The sequence below is a fragment of the Athene noctua genome, chromosome 25 (assembly GCF_965140245.1).
Source record: "Athene noctua chromosome 25, bAthNoc1.hap1.1, whole genome shotgun sequence".
Lineage (NCBI taxonomy): Eukaryota > Metazoa > Chordata > Aves > Strigiformes > Strigidae > Athene > Athene noctua.
The window spans coordinates 3,964,288-3,982,043 of record NC_134061.1 but is presented as its reverse complement, the minus strand read 5'-3'; the positions used below and the strand labels follow the sequence as shown (position 1 = coordinate 3,982,043).

At 41.6% G+C, this 17,756-nt stretch overlaps 1 protein-coding gene across 11 annotated transcripts in view; it reads left to right on the top strand.

The window, feature by feature from the left end:
- Window positions 1–17,756, top strand: part of TANC2 (tetratricopeptide repeat, ankyrin repeat and coiled-coil containing 2) — a 289,333-nt gene that overhangs the window by 98,370 nt on the left and 173,207 nt on the right. Inside the window, exon 1 of one of the 11 annotated variants that reach the window (XM_074926926.1) lies at window positions 7,981–7,984. The exons of the other annotated variants lie outside the window; for them this stretch is intronic. The gene's annotated coding sequence lies outside the window, so the exon portion shown is untranslated. Of the gene's footprint in view, window positions 1–7,980; window positions 7,985–17,756 lie in introns of those variants that run through there. 11 annotated transcript variants of the gene reach the window in all.

Genomic DNA, 17,756 nt, shown 5'->3' with positions numbered 1-17,756 from the left:
CCCTTTTGCAAATACTACGTTTGTTGAGTATATAAATACATTGGTATTTGCACATGCTTTTATCCACAAAATGTCTTTTTATCGTGGTCTAAGGAAACATGTATAGTTTTCAGAGAAGAAATAGAAAAAAGATGAAAGAATCACCAGTATCGCCACTGTGAATTATTAACAGGTGGGTGCTGCAGCTTTAAGGCTGAAGCGTTTCAAAGTTTGTGTTTTGAAACAGGAATTGTGGTAAAATATGTTTCTTTTAAGTTTGTTTTGTGCAAAACTATGGGCACAAAATTTATGGGACTGTGAAGTCAACAAGACTGATTTGAGACTTTCGTAATAACATTTCCTATAATGGGCCCCATAACGTAAACTGTGGAGGTTCTCACGGTGCCTTTGATATTTATCCCTTTTGATCTAAAAAGTACAGGCTTTATAAAGATTTTAAATTCAACATGTTTTAATCTGGTACGTTCGTAATTTTGTAGGCTTTAATTTATTTCAAAATACTCTTGAGGGCTGTGGATGTTTACAGGAGAAGCAGAGCCTCTTAGTAATAGGGTGTGCTGTAATTTTAGGTGAAATGATTTCTCAGGTGTGATCCTCATTGTGAGAACTACATGATATTTAGGGGCGTGAGGTACAGTTTCTAGTATTTACTGTAAGATATTTCTGTACAGACTATCAGAACAGGGATTATGTCTTTACCATCGCTCTGTGGAGTTGATTTGCTGTCTTCTGCTGGTCCAATAATCACATTTTATATGGGCAATATTTTGTAATTGTAAGTAATAATAGAAAAATTATTTTTTTATATTACAAAAATTACAAAATTTTTGAAAAACTTGTAACATGGTGAAAAATTCCAATAGTTAGATTACTCAGAAGGACCTTGCTACTTAATTTAAAACCACAATCTATGTTTGTGTCAGTGTAATGCTAGTTTAATATCCAATATGCTAAATAACTTCTGAGATCTAGTAATAAAAGGCAGCATATAGGATTATTTTTTCTGGGAGATGCTGATTTAGTGGGATGTAAGACAAGAAACTCAAAATTTATGCTATAATAATTGCTGTTGTAAGGATAAATCAAGCATATGTCATTGAAAAAATAGTTGCTGGATGTGCCCCAGTAAACGTATTGTAAATGTTAGGTCACTGTTCTTAGATATTATATGTTTAAATTTTTCTGTAGTTAGATTCTGTCAGAATAACCGAATATATTCATTTTAGAAATTACTGTTTTCGAGACTTCAGATTTACGTGAGAGAGAAAATGGATACGTCTGCTTTCTGAGAAGTACAAAGACTTTCGTGACAAAAAAAACTTATAACCACCCCTCACTTTTCTTGTCTGGAAGTTCTTTAACAGCTCTGTGGTCAGCAGTCTCTGTACTATTTATTATTTGATGTAAAGTTGGCAACATGTGGAATTAATCTCTGAAGTGAAAAACGTAGTACGTAATGTCTCTGTAATATTCTGAAATGTCACTCGGTAGCACAAGTTCTGTAGGAGCAAGGCTTTACCATTTTTTAAGTGTAGAAGTTACGGGTTAACCTTTAGCTAATTATTTCTTCCTAATGCACATTGGGTACTTACAATGACCTCAGCTATTTCTCCTGTTTGGAAAAGTTTCCCCTTGTCTCGGTGGTGCCCACGTAGCCCTCACCTTTGGTGACATGTAGGTGTCTTCACCGTGTGTTCCTGCTTCTGCTACAAGAATACTCACAGGAAGGACAGCTCGCCCACACTGCTGGAGTGCAGACAGACGAGGGATGAGCTGGGTCGATTATGGAAATGTTCATTATTTTGTGTTCCTGTGATTATTATGACATTATGTAAATGGCATCAAAGGACGTGTTCATTAGGCTGGATGCTTCTTTTCTCTGCAATTGAAATGCATTTTTTAAAAAAAGCTTCTTTTACATGCTTCCATTGTCTTCATAACAATATTGTTTGGAGAGTTTTGTGGACGGCCAATATAACATGCCCAAGTGGGAGGTGAGAATGTTTTGATAAAAATAAAATTTAATTTGCCCGGTAGCTAGTGAAGGATTGTAATTAGGATCAGCTGGGATTAAGAATAGTTTGGCACATAACCCTTGTCACTCTGCCAGCTCATTCAGCAGGAGATTAAACCTACTCCGCTGAGATGTGGGGTGAGGGACTGTGGGCAGAGACCACGGAGGTGCCATCGGGGAAGCCCACAGGAGCTTCCCTTGGAGATCTTCTGCAGATGCTGCCCGGATTTGGTTTGGATCATCCAATACCGGTCAGTAAGACAGAAATCCAAAAGCCTTTCTTGTAAGGGCTCCCAAGGGACAAAGTATTATCACTGATCAAAATGGGATCAGTGGATGTTTATGAGCATTACTGGAGAAGTGTATTTTTTTTTGTGTCTTGTGTTTCCTGGTCATGAATTAATCATCCAGATCAGAATTAAAGATTTAGCATGGTGTTAGTGTTGTAACTGCTCTTCCCTTCCTCTTTTGGAGAGCCATGACTCAGGTTTCTGCCACAAACAGCTCCAGATTTTAGTTTGACTGCCCACAAGTGTCCTTCAGATCTCTGCCTGACCAGGGCTCGCTATGAACTTCGCTTTGGGATCTTACTTTGTGGGACCTTACCCAGAGTGATGATCTCTTGCGGGCTTCAGGGAGGGTGTGTCTGAGTGGTGATTGCGTTTCTTTGATCTGATAAAGCTTTATCTGAGGGGGTTCCATCACTGTCTTTCATTTTCTCCCCCCAGATGGTCAATTTATGTATTTCATCTATTTGGGCTTCATGGCCAACCAAGACGACAGCCCGATTGCACAGCAACACAGGCTCTTGTCTGAATTGTACAGGTGTAGGTGTTTTCTGTCAAGAAGGTTTTGGGACTTAGGAATAATTATTTTTTTTCTCTGGTAGGATGATTGAATCTTTGCTGAGACTTCGTTTTTATAGTGAATCTTTATGTGTAATTGCATTTGATAACCTGCAGTCTCACAAAAAAGCGCCCCAAACCCCAAAATCCAATATAGGTAAAAACCTTTCTTTAAAAAAGTTGAAACTTATTTAAGTCTTTAAAAAAGATTCCTGAAATAAAGGAATAAACCTCTGTTTTTTCCTAGTGGTTACTGTAAGATTTTGCTGCAGTAATAAACAAGTTTTTGGTTTAATCTTATTTAGTAAAAGTTCATGTTTTCTGGGTATCACAGTCATAAACTACTACTGGCCTGCATGGGAAGATGGTGTGTTCATCGCTGAGATGAGCGGGTACCCAGAGCACGCGTTATCCCACCTGCTTGTGCCTGCGGTGATGAAGTGCGCGTTGTGTCCTAGCCCAGGTACTGCCTGAAGATCGTGTTCCGTAACAGTTCATGGCCTCAGGCTTCCACAAGTGGATGAGGATTGGGTTCAGAATGACCTGGATGAGGAGAAAACCCACCTGAAGTTCAGGAGAGCAGCTCCCCTCCCAGGCACGGCTGTTACTGTGTGAAGGGGCCAAGCGATGCTGCCCCTGGGTAAGGTGATAATGTTTGTGAAGGGCTTAGAGGGAACTCTGCTAAGTCCAGACAAGAAAAGCCCGAAGAATCCATCTCTGATTTCCTTCACTGGACTAGATGAACCATGCTGAATCCTGGGGGGGGCTGTTGTGGATGATGAGGAGGGACTCAGCACGCGTTTGCAGCAGAGCTGCACAAACAAACCACACTCCCTGCCAGACAGTAGTACCCAGCAAAAGCCTTCACCACTGCAGCTTTTTTGTGTTAGGCGCTGTTGTTGCAAGGTTTTGCCTATTACTATCTTGTGTTGAAAAACTGATTTTCTTGGTTGAGCAGTAAAAACGAACAAGGGTCCGAGAAACGGCTTTTCTGACATCCCTGAGAACTCATCATCTTACTCACAGGTTCCCGTTTGGGCAGAAGATCCACAAGCATGAGTGTGCAGGCTTTATTTTTAATAATAGAAGAGGGGGGAAAAAAAAAAAAAAAAGGTGATTAGAAACATTTACACCTTCTTCATTAGGTGGGCGTGTGGAACAGCAATCCAGCTGGGAGGAAGTCTCTGGATGGAGGAGAATATGAAGTGGTAGCTTGGAGCAGCAGTGCTTCCTTCAGGAGAGATGTGAGGAAATACAGGCAGAGTATGAGCAGTTATACTGGGGCCATTTTGCAGAGAAACAGACCAAACAAAAAGTGGTGAGTTGACAGTGACAAAAAAATAAAAATCAATGAACTCAGTAGAATTTATACATATTTTATCTGCCCTCCAGCATAAGACTTCTTGCGTCAGTTGAAAGTTTTTTCCCAGTAGCTTCATGTCTTGCAACCATCTCTTTTCCCTTCAGAACAGCAGCCATCCTAAATAATAAAAATCATACAAAGAAGCAAACCCCTGATCCGTGCAATGACATTCTAATACTTAAGTTCTTAAAATTCACATACTTATTCTAGCAGGCAAGTCTGGATCTTTCCTGTCATGGAGCATTTCTTGCAGCACAGGTGTCTGTGCATACTATAGCTGTGATACGTGATGGTCAATTATTCTTTAAAATAAATTCCCTGCAAGTAGTTTATTTCAGAAACGCTGTCTGAGCACACGGTTTTGCTGCTGTTTATGTAGATGGTCTTGCATGTGCTCTGGATAGTATAAATGGTGTTTTTCTGGGATGGTTGGGAGGGTGTGAGTGCAAACTGAAAAGCAGTACATGGAAGTTTGGCTTTATTCCCTCCCTGCTTTTTCACATGTCCATAATTCTCACTTTCTCGAGAGGGACTAAATTTCAAAATCCAGTTATGGGGAGGGGGAAAAATACCCCCTTCATCTGTTGTGAACGATACTTCACTAAATGCGATGAAGTAGTTAAAGTAAGAAGACAAATTGCTGGTTGAACTAGAACATTGTATTTTTACATGGCACTATATAAACACAAACGTGGTAGATAAACAAACCAGTTTTGGAGAAAGCCAACATAACTTTTATATAGAAGCTACAGCACATATATTCAGTGTACACAGTGTTTCATGTATAGCACTGAGCTAGCGGACACGTATTTTAAATAAACCTCACTGTGCAGTATTTTGCAGTGGTTGTACAGACAAAAATAGCAGTGTGTATACAACTATGTATTTTTGTTCTTGTGAGATTCAGTTTAAGTATCTGTTAGCAACTCGAGGCATTAATTTCTTCATTCTAGGATCATCCAGTGTTTCTGTGGTGGAGTGCCGTTGAGAACTCCACAGTTGTCCTTGGCACTATGTGCAGTAACCCTGGGGGAAAAAAAAAGTGATTCCTTGCTGAAAATGAAACTATTTGGGGGGATTCTTGGAGATCTTACAAGTAAATCCTTTCTTTTTTTATCTTGACCCAGAGTTAATTTAAAAGTTCACGCTCTGGTGGGCACAGTGTTTATGTCAGACTTTCCTTTGACCTGTAAAGGTTTAAGAATAAACTAATCAAAGTACATGCTTTTGGGTTTTACCACATTAAAATGAGTTGCTAATTTGAATAGACATTAGCAAATATGAATCGTAATTAGACTGTTTTATTGACAATGATTTATTCTAGTTGCTTACCTAACCTGGATAAGTTTGAGGGGCTCAGACATGACAGCCCAGGTGACTGAAGTGGGACCACTGCAGTGCCTTGTAGTGTCATAGAGGAAAGCCTACAGTAGGTTATTCTGGCTCAGGTGACCGTTTCAGAAATGTTTAAACCAAACAAAAGGAGTAGTTAAGCATCTCCTTATTAGAGAACGTGCTTTGTTACGTTTTGTTGAGAATATTACATACGTTAAGAAACCAGCTTGAAGATGGTTTCTCTGACGATTCGCCCTTTAAAGTTCAGAATAGATTTTTGTCTTTTTGAAAGGTAATCAAAATGTAGCTTAATCTTTGAAATGTTTTTAAAGCAGAACTGGTTCTGTCTTCTTTTACAGGTGGACCATGTATTGGAGTGGGGTTGACAGCTAGATTATCCCTACTGACAGGTTGAAAGATGTATTATCACCCTTTAAACTTCGGGCTGGCTATTGATGTCTGCTTCATTTACAATTAAACAAGTATACTTCTCTCTATCCCTGCTATTAGTCATTACGGGTGACACGTTACGTCATGGGAACCAAAACATTTCCTTTGAAATAAGGCATTTTCTTGGAATATAGATGAGTCCTTTTTGGTGGAATGCAGCTCAGTTGCCTGAGGCTAATGCATTTGGTAGTCAGGCACATGCAGACTGTTTTCTTGCTATTGCCTGGATGCGTTTGTGAGAGCCTTTATGTTTGTTTCTGCTGTATAGATTTACCTTTGGTACGTGTTTTCCTTATTGACTTGATCCATAAAAAGATAAGGGGGAGTGGCAGGTGCCTAAGAAACTCCGCGACTCTGTCTGCTTTAGCGCCTTTCAACTTCGTTTTGTTGCAGCTTTAGACATAGTTTGAAGCTTTCCTTTCAGCTTTGGATGAAAAGGAAAGAGGTGAGTCATGCAGGTAACTCTGCCTGCTCCATGCAGTTTCTCATAAAGATGTTACAGAAGGATCAAAATTACGAAGAGTTGGTGTTGCTTTGAGTAAGAGGGGTTGGACCTGCTGAATGTCAGAGGTCCCTCTGTAGATTGCTCTGTGAGCCTCAGCTTCTGAGATCGAGGACACACAGTCCCAAAGTACTTTACTTAAAAGACAGACAAAAAAGCTTTTAGGTTAAAAAAATAATAACAACATGCATTTCTCAATCCTCCTCTATGTGACTCAAGAAGAGGGTAAATGGAGATCTGTTCATATAAAATGTTTGGGGTTGGTTTTTTTCTGTTTTTGCACCCTAAGTGTTTTTCAGTGTTTAAAGACTTAAATAGAGGTCTGGAAAAGCATTCAAGGATTGATTTGTTCTTGTTGTACTACCAGGAGTAATAAAGAATCTGCAGACTGAACTACGCAGCCAGTCCTCTGTCCTTTAATGGAGATGAATAAATATAATTACTGAGCTGGTAATGCCAGATGTCAATTAAGAAGAAAGGATTCAGTTTGGTTGTGTAACATATTTGAGTGTTCTAGCTAACCTAAATATAAGATGTAGCTATTGGAAAGACTTAATTTTCATTAATTGCTCAAGCAGCTGTGTGACTTAACAAGTGCAAGAAGATTTAGGCGTAGAGATGATGCTATTTTTACGTAAAATCGGATCACACTAAAACCGAATGTGCACAAATTATTTTTCCTTGTTAACACCTTCCCTTCAACCCCAGAAGAAACTGAACATGTAGCGTTATGTGCAGAATTTAGGAATCAGGTGGATCTTCTTAAACCATACAGAAGGGATTCTTTTGTCCTTAAAAAACATTTTGAAGTGAGCTTTTACCTGGATGGTGCAATTTGCGTATAGCTTAGATTACTAAAAATATTAAATTCCTGTTGGTTGTGAATCCAGTGCGTAGGGCATATGTTTCTGGAGGCCTTTGGGTGGAAGTCCAGCAGGAATGTTCTTCTGCACCTTAACAGGTGTTTACAGAACCAGACTGTCCTCTCCAGGAGCAAGAGCATGTGGGAGAAGCGACTGCCTGAACGCTGAGCCTGGCGCAGCGCTGCCGGAGCAGTTACGGAGGCAGCCAAGAGTGGTGGTGTTTTAATCTCACTGCTTTTAAGCTTGAACCACAGGATCTTAACCTGTGTACTGACAATTCAGAAGGATGCCCAAATCACTTTGGCTCTTCCTTCATAGCTAGCTTTAAAATTAGTAGGTAATTTGCTTGAAAAAACCATGGCAAGTGCAGTCTGTACCGGGATTCCTGCATAGCAAGCAGTGATGCAGAGGAGGCAGGTATGTGTTCTGTGAAGCGCATGAGGTAATGGGTGTTATGCAAATACCTCAACTTGCCAGACAACCCAGGGCTGCTGTTTTGTCCATAAATGTCGATGTAGGGATTAAGTGTGGGAGGTCTTATCTCTACAGAATTGAATTCTCCCAGGCAAGCAGTTGGACCGTATCAGTACAGTGATGCAGTTGGATTACTGGGTATGTTTACTGTATAAGCAGTTTAGTTCCATTAAAAGGATTGGGGTTTTTCTGTTGATCCCGGGAGAATAGCAACTTTCTTGTTATTTGGGTCTATATTCTTTGCTTGAGATTTTGCCCAGCCTTTTGCCACTAACGTCCATAAAGATCATGAAGTGGGTGAGTTTTACATTTTAAGGAGCAAAAGTGGCAGCATGCTCATGTTTTATAGTATGAACTACTTCAGTTTTGATTGTTCAGTGCTGTTTAAACTCAGAAACGCCATGAAATGACTGTGAAAAAGGAAGGGTTTTATTTGTCAGCATCTGTGTTTAAAGCCTGCGTAAACAGTTGAAAGATGTGTATGCTCTAACAGAATACGACAGCACTGAGATATATAGATACCTCTGTCTCCTCACCTCACACAGCTAATTGCTGCTAGTCGGGCGGTCACAAGCTTTTACCAAGTCTCCCTCGTTTGTTTTCCTTAATTACAGTTTCCCATTCAGCCTGTGTTCTCATTAAATATATGTGTTTACCTGCAAAGCAGCGTGCATGGTGGGGGAAATGGGGGGTGATGTTATGCCTGCTTGCTTTTATTCATTGCATTTCTGTGGTGGCGGTATAGTGGCATTCAAATGATCGGTGTAGTGCAAGTTGTTAACAGTTTACAGCTAAATTCTTTCCCTTTCCTCCACTTTTTAACTTTTGCACATTCCTTGTCAGTGCCAGACTGTGTCCTTAACGTGCTGCAGTAGGGGTACTGGGAGCCATGGGAAAAGTCAGTTCCGGAGCGTAAAGCACTGGGATGTAAAATTCCTCCCAAAGAGGATGGGTTTGTAGTCCTCCATAAATCCATGGGCTCTGCGATTATTGTCAGTGGAGGAGTTTGGGGCTTTAAATTTTATTTTAAAAGATGTTTCAAATGATCTTCCGTGAGCTGTGGTCTGAATTTAAACAAAATCTCTGGAAGTCAGAATGAATGCAAAGCCAGACTGATGATCACACAGAGGTTTTTTTCTGGGGCTGTGTATTAAATTCACAGTTTTCAAAGACTCAGGAGTGCTGAGTGCAAGGGCAGGTAAGGGGGGGTGCAAACTATTTGGTCATACTATCAGTGGGATAATTAATAGCAGAGAATCCGATTTGAGGTCGTAGACACAGGGATGCACGTACATACTTGTATCTAGTGGAAGGTGTCCCTGCCCATGGCAGGAGGGTTGGAACTAGATGGTGTTTAAGGTCCCTCCCAACCCAAACCACTCTGTGATCCTGTGAAATCAGAAAATAATTTCTTGGATAAAAGTGGTGGCAAAAAAAGGTTGTGTTACCAGTTTAATACTTTGACAGAAAGGGCTAATGAAGTATATGAGTATGTATCAAGACATTCTTAAGTAGGATGAGAGAGGAGGTGGTGACTTTTAATTATTTTTTTTTTTTTTTTTTTAATGCAAGACATAGGTGAGGTCAGTATGCTGCCCTGCAGTCAGTGCTGATGTCAGCATTTCAAAAAAGGGGTTGCAAAATTAAAATACAGAAAGCTGTAACAGGCAGCAAGGAGTAGGGACTGAAACGTCACACCCTGGAAGATCAGGAGTTCTGGGTGTGAAGGTTATCAGAAAGGGGGAGCTGACTAGACTCTGCTGTACAATACTTTGATGAAAATACAGGTATAAGGTCACTCAGTCTAATAGAGGGATAGATAACATGCAGCATGGAGCACCAACTGAAATGAGAATTGGAAATGATGAACAAAGGCACAGTGCTTTAACAGGATGAATAATCATTGACGCCGACTGAATGGAAGCGATTTTTTTGGCAGCAGAGGAGCAGATTGCTTCAGTCAAACATAAATGAATGAAAATATGTGGCTTCTACGCTGGAGGAAGTCAGGCTAGGTCATCTAGTGGGCCTGCTTGGGTTTTAACATTAATCTTGTTGGAAGAGATAAATAATTCTCAAGCAGAAAACCAGCAATATGTGTCTGTGTGTATACATATGTGTGTCTGTGTGTATACATATGTGTGTCTCTGTGTGTGTGTGTATATATATATATATATAAAAATATTATCACTCAGTTGCCTATAAGGAAAATGTCTTGCCTGCTCTTAATGTGCTGGTTGCCTGGGCTGGCTTCTTGCTGAAGACTTGCTTTGAAGCCCTCTGTTTCCGAGAGGCTTGAAAATTGCTTCTCAGAAAACAAAAATATTTGTTTGCATTAGCTTTGCAGTCCTCTGTAGATCTGTGAAAATAAATAATGTTCCCTAATGTTTCTGTTAAAATGTGCAAAAGCTCTTGAGTTATTATGTGTTCTTTACTTTAAAGAAGCCAAATCTGTGAAAGCCTGAAAAGAATTAGATAATCAGATGAATTTGTATCTGCCCATAAAGCCAAAATACTTTGACATATGATTTGGTCATTATGTATTCAGGTTAAGTTTCCCTCCTTTTGATTTCGGCTCCATCTTTGCTGGAAACCTTTCGAGTTTATTACGACTGTATCAAATCTTGTTTCATCTTTATGACTAAGCTAAACTTAAATGTGCATCAGCCTATCTTGAGGCATTTACATTTTTTTCTCTTGACCTTGCAGCGTTGGCTGACGGCTTACAGCTTTGTGCTAATGGTTGATAATGCCCACAGCCCAGGGAGAGGCTGATCTGCCCTGCCTGCAGCACTGCCACCATGTAGGGAGCTTTGTTTGAGCATGAGAAATAAATTGGAACAGTTGGGTTTTTTGTTTTTGTTTTTTTTTTTTTTCCTTCTTTTTTTTTCTTTTCCACTTGTGACCTGCTGTGAATTTGCAAATGGGGTACAAAGCTGAAACTAAGTCTCCATTCGTTTCATCAAGGACAGGTTTTTTTGTGCAGTCCTAATTTGCTTGCTCATTTGAGTTTGACTTATCAGAAAATTTAAATATTATTCATTAAATATTCTCTTACCTGAAATCTGTAGGTTACTTCAAGACAGGGCATAGCATTAGGAATTCTTCAGAATTTTTCATCTGCATCTCCAACCAAATAGGTTTTGGGGTGTTTTTTTAAGTCTGAACGCCACTTAAAATAATGGATGGTTTGAATTCTGATTATAATTTCACGTAGTTCTGTAAGATGCTGTGCATCTTCTGCATTTTGTGAGTTTTATACAATTAGTCTGTCTAGCTTTTTAATAGCTGCCTGCTTGAGGAAGCTAACACAAAAACTTAGTCATAATTTATTTAATCAGCAGAACAGCTGTTTCACTGCAAACTTTCATTTAATAAACTTCAAAGTTTGTCTACATAAATAGAATAATTTTAGCACTAACAGGTTTCTCCATAATCTTCTGTATAGCAGTAATTTTTAAAGTGTAATTATTTTACATAATGTAATGCTATGCAAAACTTGGCCTCATTAAATTAAATGCTCAACAGTTTTTCAATTTTAAATTGCCAAGCAAAACAAAGATAAGTATAAACAATTTTTTTAGCAGATAATTTACACCTCATCCAGGTAGTGGGGCAGCGTGAGGGAAACATAACAGCTAATTAAGTAGTGATAGCAAAGGCAGATGAACTGAATGTAAAGTCACTGCTGAGCCTGGTCACAGGCAAGATTACAAATGCTTTTAACAATTTAAATCAACATACAAGTGAAATATATCCCAGAATCATCTGGGTTGGAAAAGCCCTTGCAGCTCCTCCAGCCCAACCATGATCCTCCCCCTGACCCTTCCCAACTCCCCCAGATCCCTCAGCGCTGGCTCAGCCCGACTCTTCAACCCCCCCAGGGATCCCGGGGACTCCCCCCTGCCCTGGGCAGCCCATTCCAACGCCCAACAGCCCCTTCTGCACAGAAATCCTTCCTCAGAGCCAGCCTGACCCTGCCCTGGGCAGCTTGAGGCCATTCCCTCGGGGCCTGGCGCTGGGGCCTTGGCTCCAGAGACTCACCCCCCCTCTCTGCCCCCTCCTGGCAGGGAGTTGCAGAGGGCCAGGAGGTCTCCCCTCAGCCTCCTCTTCTCCAGACTGAACCCCCCCAGTTCCCCCAGCCGCTCCCCAGCAGACCTGTGCTCCAGACCCTGCCCCAGCTCCGTTGCCCTTCTCTGGCCACGCTCGAGTCATTCAATGGCCTTTTTGGGGTGAGGGGCCCAACACTGAACCCCCTCAGCGAGGGGCGGCCTCACCAGTGCTGAATATCTGTGCATGCGGTTTAGTTTAAGTCCTAAACTGTTGATTTGGTTTATGTTGATCCATTTTCAGGTAAAACCAGCTTGATTTCACAGCAGTAAATAGAGCGGTGCTGGCACGCATGTCTGCACAAATATCTTCAGAAGGTTATCAGCAAAATTACTCCGGTGAAAAATTGCACCCTGTAAGATACAGTCATGCTGAAAGAAAAGCTGGCTGGGGTAAAGAAAAAGAAAATAAAAAGTTAGACCAAAAGTAAGAGGGGGTTGGGTGGTCCCTGTGCAGCACAGCAAGGCGAGCGGGCACTGCTGGGGCCACCACAGGCCAGTGGGTTCCCTCTCTGGGTCAGTCACTTTTGGCGTTGCTGGCGGGTGTCCTTGGCCAGGCTCGGTCCTGGTTTGTGGTTGTTCTTGCAGCTTTACGTGATGTGCCCAGTTTGCTGGGGTGTGTTGGAGCTGTGCTGGGTGTTCAGTGCTCACGGAGGAGTCCCGGCTCTGCCTGCGCCTGAGCCTCCAGCTCCTTCCGTGCATGGAAATGTTAGAGAGCACTTGGAGAGGGAAATGGAAATTACTCAGCCTAACAAAGTTCTCCTAGAAGAAATCCTCGGATTAACACTCCTTTCCTTGCCAAGTCCTGCCTGTAGCCGTGAACCTGGGTGCGAAAGAGCAGGAGCAGGTTCTGCAGCAGCCACTGGGACACCCGGGTGGTTTTACCTGCAGAAATGCATCTCCAGATATAGGTAGTGATTGTCTGTTATTAACGGGAATGTGAAGTCCTGGCTGACCAACTGCCATCTGAAAGCAACAGTTTTATCAAGGTTGAGGCCCATGAAGGAAAATTTGTACGTTCCTGAAATGCTGTTGAATGAGCCTCAGAGGACCCACCAGTCCTTGGATGTTCAGGCATCGGTTGGTAGATCTTAATTTCACCTAAAGGACTCCAGCACGTCTGCCAGGCTTCTCTGTAGAATGTAGTGCTGTCCCCAGAGCTTTCTGTTTCTGGGGGTGTGATGAGTTACTGGGGTGACACTGCCTGCTTTTCTCCAGGGAGGGAGGAGGCCGTTTGTCTGGAAAAGAAGCAAAAGCAACAGAACACCCTATGGCTGATGGTTCTGGGTTGTCCTGTGTTAAATCTTGTTTCTCATGTGAAAGATCAGGCCGTGGTTTGGAAATCTGATGCTTCTTTGCCATGTTACACATATTCCGGTTAAGTAAATTTTCCTCATAAGCTTTCTGCTAGAGAAGTTTGTTCATGATTCCTTGTCCCTGTTGCCTGCTGGAGTGGCACCCCAGCTACAGGATTTTCTGCTCCTCCTGTCTTTTCATTGCAGTTTCCTGACATTGTGAGGTTTTAGCTAACCTCTGATACAGATTCTGGGTTTGAATTTTGTGCCATCTGCTGTCGTCAGATGCTCACTTCCGTGGTGGTAAGACAGAGGCAGAGCATGTGAAAACAAAGCATCAGACTGTGTTTACCAGTTTTCTAATGATTTCTTTTTTCCTCCAGAAAAATGCAGGGGCTTTGCCATAAGGCAATCACTTTTTGCTTTCAGTAATTTTACAACAATTTGCATTTAAGCTATTGATTATTTCCCATATAAACAACATATTAATTGTTTCTGATTACATTTGCTGTCTCTGTGAGAATCTTTACTTGTAATTTTTTATCTTCTCTCTAATCATTCTGTTGCCGTACACTTTAATAGCGTTATATGATCAGGGTAAACCTCCATCTCCGTTAGATGACAGGTCGGTTATTGATCTGCACTCTATGACTTGCATTTCTTTGAGGAGTGGGTTTCTTACTTCACAAAATGCTCTTTCAGATGGATAGCTTACGTAGCACAACTTGCTGCAGTATTGATGCAAGGTAAGTTCTTTGTTTCTAAAATTGTTTTCTTTCACTCCAGCAGCTTTTTGCCCTTGTCTGTGAACATTTCATTCTCCTTTAAAAATGATGGAGGAGAAGGGAATGTATTCTTCCCTTCTAGAATGTGAGTAATCCACAACATCATTTTAATTGGCAAAAAATGTTTATAAGCCATCATGCGTAATGTGCTAGTACGAGATTGATCGTACCTCCTGGTTGATAAATCAAAAAAAAATTACTATAAAGAGCTGCTGTAATTGTATTAATTAGAGAGATTTATGTCTGGTCTCTGCAAAGCAGTTTATGGTACTGAGTACAAGTCGGCAGCAGCTTGCTCGGGCTGGTGCTGCAGGGACAGACTGCCATGGCATCCCTTGGCATGAGCAACCCTGTTCCTGGACAACCAGAGATGAGGTGCTAATGCTTTGCTGTGCCTCCATTTCCTTTTTGAGACCCTTTTTTGTATTGTTCCTAACTAAATTCAGCATTGTGCAGTACTTGAGAGGAAGCTTTCAGAGTGGTGCAGGGGTTTGCTGTGTAACTTTAGACTGTGCGGTGTTGTAAAGTGCCATCTAAAATTAATGTGGGAATATCTAGACATAGTTCAATGGATAGGAAATCCGGTACTGGTATGAAGTGGTACTACGTATCTGTGTATTGCTTTTGTCTTTTGGGAGAAATTTCTTGAATACTTGGTTTCTTTAAAGCCCCGTCTGTGTTTATTTGTAAATGTGTGTATATATATATATATCGCTACTACTGCCTGAGTAGTATCTGGAAAGTAATTTTTAGAAATAATTACTCATTCTTCCAACTGAATAGAACTGTTAACCTCTTTTTGTATTTTACTGTCTAATTGCTTTAAGTAGGAGATGGGTATTTATGATCAAAGGACACGTATTGTGACTGCATACATCTGTGAAGTTTTTTTCTGTTGCAGTTCAGAGCCACCAGAGCCATAAGAAAGATGATTCCTGAGTATCGTATCATTCCTACTTTAGTGTTTAAGCATAACTTTTTAAAATTTAGTTATTTGGATTCCAGGAGGTAACAGACTGGAAGAAGGGTTTTGCTTGCTTTTGGTGGAAATACCTTTGATAGGAAGTTGTGTTTCTAAAAACATCAGTAGTGCGTTCACTGGAAATGGAATGGAAGAATTCATTCAGCTGCAGTATGAGAGTGCAGAATGCAACAAGAGCTGATCATGGAAAATAATACTCAGTGTTATATCTGTTGGAGAAAACAGTGAAATGCTAAGAAACACAGTGTTTTCAGATGGGATTCTCTGTTTCTTCTCCCTTTCATTTTTCCTTCGTTATCTTACTGCAATTTCACTAGCACAGACTCAGTCGTTAAAAGACTTTCTTCAGTACCAAAACCCACATCATTGGAGAGTGAGAACAGTTTTGATACCAGCCTGTGCAAGTATGTTTAATTGTGACAATACCATTATCACAGGCACACTTCAAGCTGGAAGACCTCCATTTCAAACTGCAGGTTAAATGTGACAAATTCTAATACAGAAGTGCTGCTACACTGCCCAAATTCAATTTCCTGTAGTAAGTCATAGATGAATCAATATGGTTGACCAAGGTAATTGAATTAAGTCCATCTGGGTAGGCAAAGCTTTGTAGTCCACAGGTAGAAGCAGGGACTTGCAGTCTGAACAGCACTGCTGGCTGTCATTGATTCACTCTGTCATCTTGGGAAAATCACTTAGAGGAGCAGTAGCAACACTGCCTGCTTATGCTTGTGGGGCAAAATTAATGTTGTTGGAGCTATGAAACTAATTAAAGGTGTAAGAAGGACGCATTGGCTGAGGCAGCTCTAACTATAAAATATGCTATACTAGTGTTACACACAAGAAAAACAAGTTGAGTTCTAAGAACAAGGTAGACTCTTGCAAGTACTTGAAATAATTTGCTTGGGATTTTGGTAGGTTGTGCTTGTGCTTTCTTGGGGAGGTGGGGGGCAGCCACTGAGCAGAGCATCTCTGAGGTAACGGCAGGAGCTGGCCTTGTTGTGGGAAGGGTCCCCACGCATGAAGTGTCCCCACAGGGGAAGGGTCCCCACGCCTGTGCCCGTGGGGACACGTGTTGGCTTCTCCCAGGTGGTTCCTGTGTCTGTCCCCAGGCACTGCACAGCTGCACCATGCGGGGAGCATCACCTGGTCCGAGGAGGGGTCAGGGCTCTGGGGAATTCCCAGCGAAGGAGCTTGGTGGCATTTGGATTCCCATGGGCTCAGCCAAGGCCAAAATAACATTTTCAACATGTTGGTTACGGGTTTGGGCGATTTTGGAGCCTTTTTCCTATGCAATAGGACTTTGTATCCATAATAAATCCCGTTCACTGTTCTCCTTCTGCCATCGTTCAGGGACTGCTGAGTGCTAGCAGCAGACTGCCTGTCATCAGACTAACCTATTTTGAGCTTTAGCCACTTGTACCAATTTCTCAACTAATTTTAGGACAGATGACCACCAAGCCATTCTAAAAATGCTGTTTGAGCTTTTAATAAGAGGTGCACACACAAACGCAAAGACAACATTTCCCCTACAAAATAGGTAACTCTTGTAACTGATAAGAAAAGCATATGTTGTATATAGTATTAATTGTTTTTAATTACATTTTAACATATTCAGTCAATTGGAATAATTAGTATATCTGTCATGCTTTTTATTTGAAGCTGAAAATGCTTGTGGTTGCTAAAGGTCCCAGACAGCCTTATTAGAGTATACAAGTATTTTATAATTTACAGATGGAGAGCGAAAGCATGTTGAGTCAGTGATGACAAGGAGGGAATTCGGAAGTCAGTCATCGCTGATCCTCCTTCCTTCTTACCCCTTCCCTCGTTGCCAGTGTGTGTACGCTTCCCACCAGACACTGAAAGCTCGCACATGCAGAACAAAGGGTTCTCCCACCTTGTAACGAGTTTGAAAAAATGAAGGACTGTTCTGTCTGTAGAGTTGTTCTTTGATCACCTTTTTGAAATGTTCTGATTATTTTTGTTTTCCTCCCCCTTTCCCCCCGTTTATTATTAGGTCTGTTCAGATTGGAAGGTGTAGCAGCTCATAACTCATTCTGCTTGTGTGCGCTAACGCCAGATTTAATCTGTGCTAATTCAGTTTGAAAGTCAGACCTCCTTATCACAAAATAGGGGAGACCACATCTTTCAGATGACTACAGCGATACTTTGTTCTGCTCGAGAAAAGAAACAACTTGTGCTTTAATGTAAATGAAAACATGTCTGGTTTCATATCTTTCTGTTTAACTTTTAGCTCTAGATTGTGCCCCACAGGAGCTGCTGGGTTTACTGAATAACGGTAATTGAAGCTGTTTCCCCGCCGTGGAAGCTCCTCTGGGCATTGTGGCTGAGGCACGTTTAGGATGAGTTGGAGGAAGCCTGAGGCACACCCGGGCGGTGGGAGAGAGCCCACGTGTGTGTCGGAGGGGCTGGGGAGGTCCCCGGGGGGTGGCAAAGGGAGAAACTGCTGCTGGGAGGGTGGGAGCGTGTGCCTGGGAAGGGTGTGCCCTCTGCTCCTCCGGGCAACTAGGAAGGTGGGTTTCCATTTCACCATGGTGGGAATAACACAGGGATAGTCACAGCAGGGAGAAGCTGTACTTTGGAGAGGTGGAAGGGCAAAGAGATGGTCCCGTCTGTCTTCCCTCTGCACCACAGCAGGGTTGACACAGTGTGTGGCTGTAAACTCCTTCAGAGTGACTTCTCCAACTGGCTGGTTCTTCCCAAATACCTAATTATGGA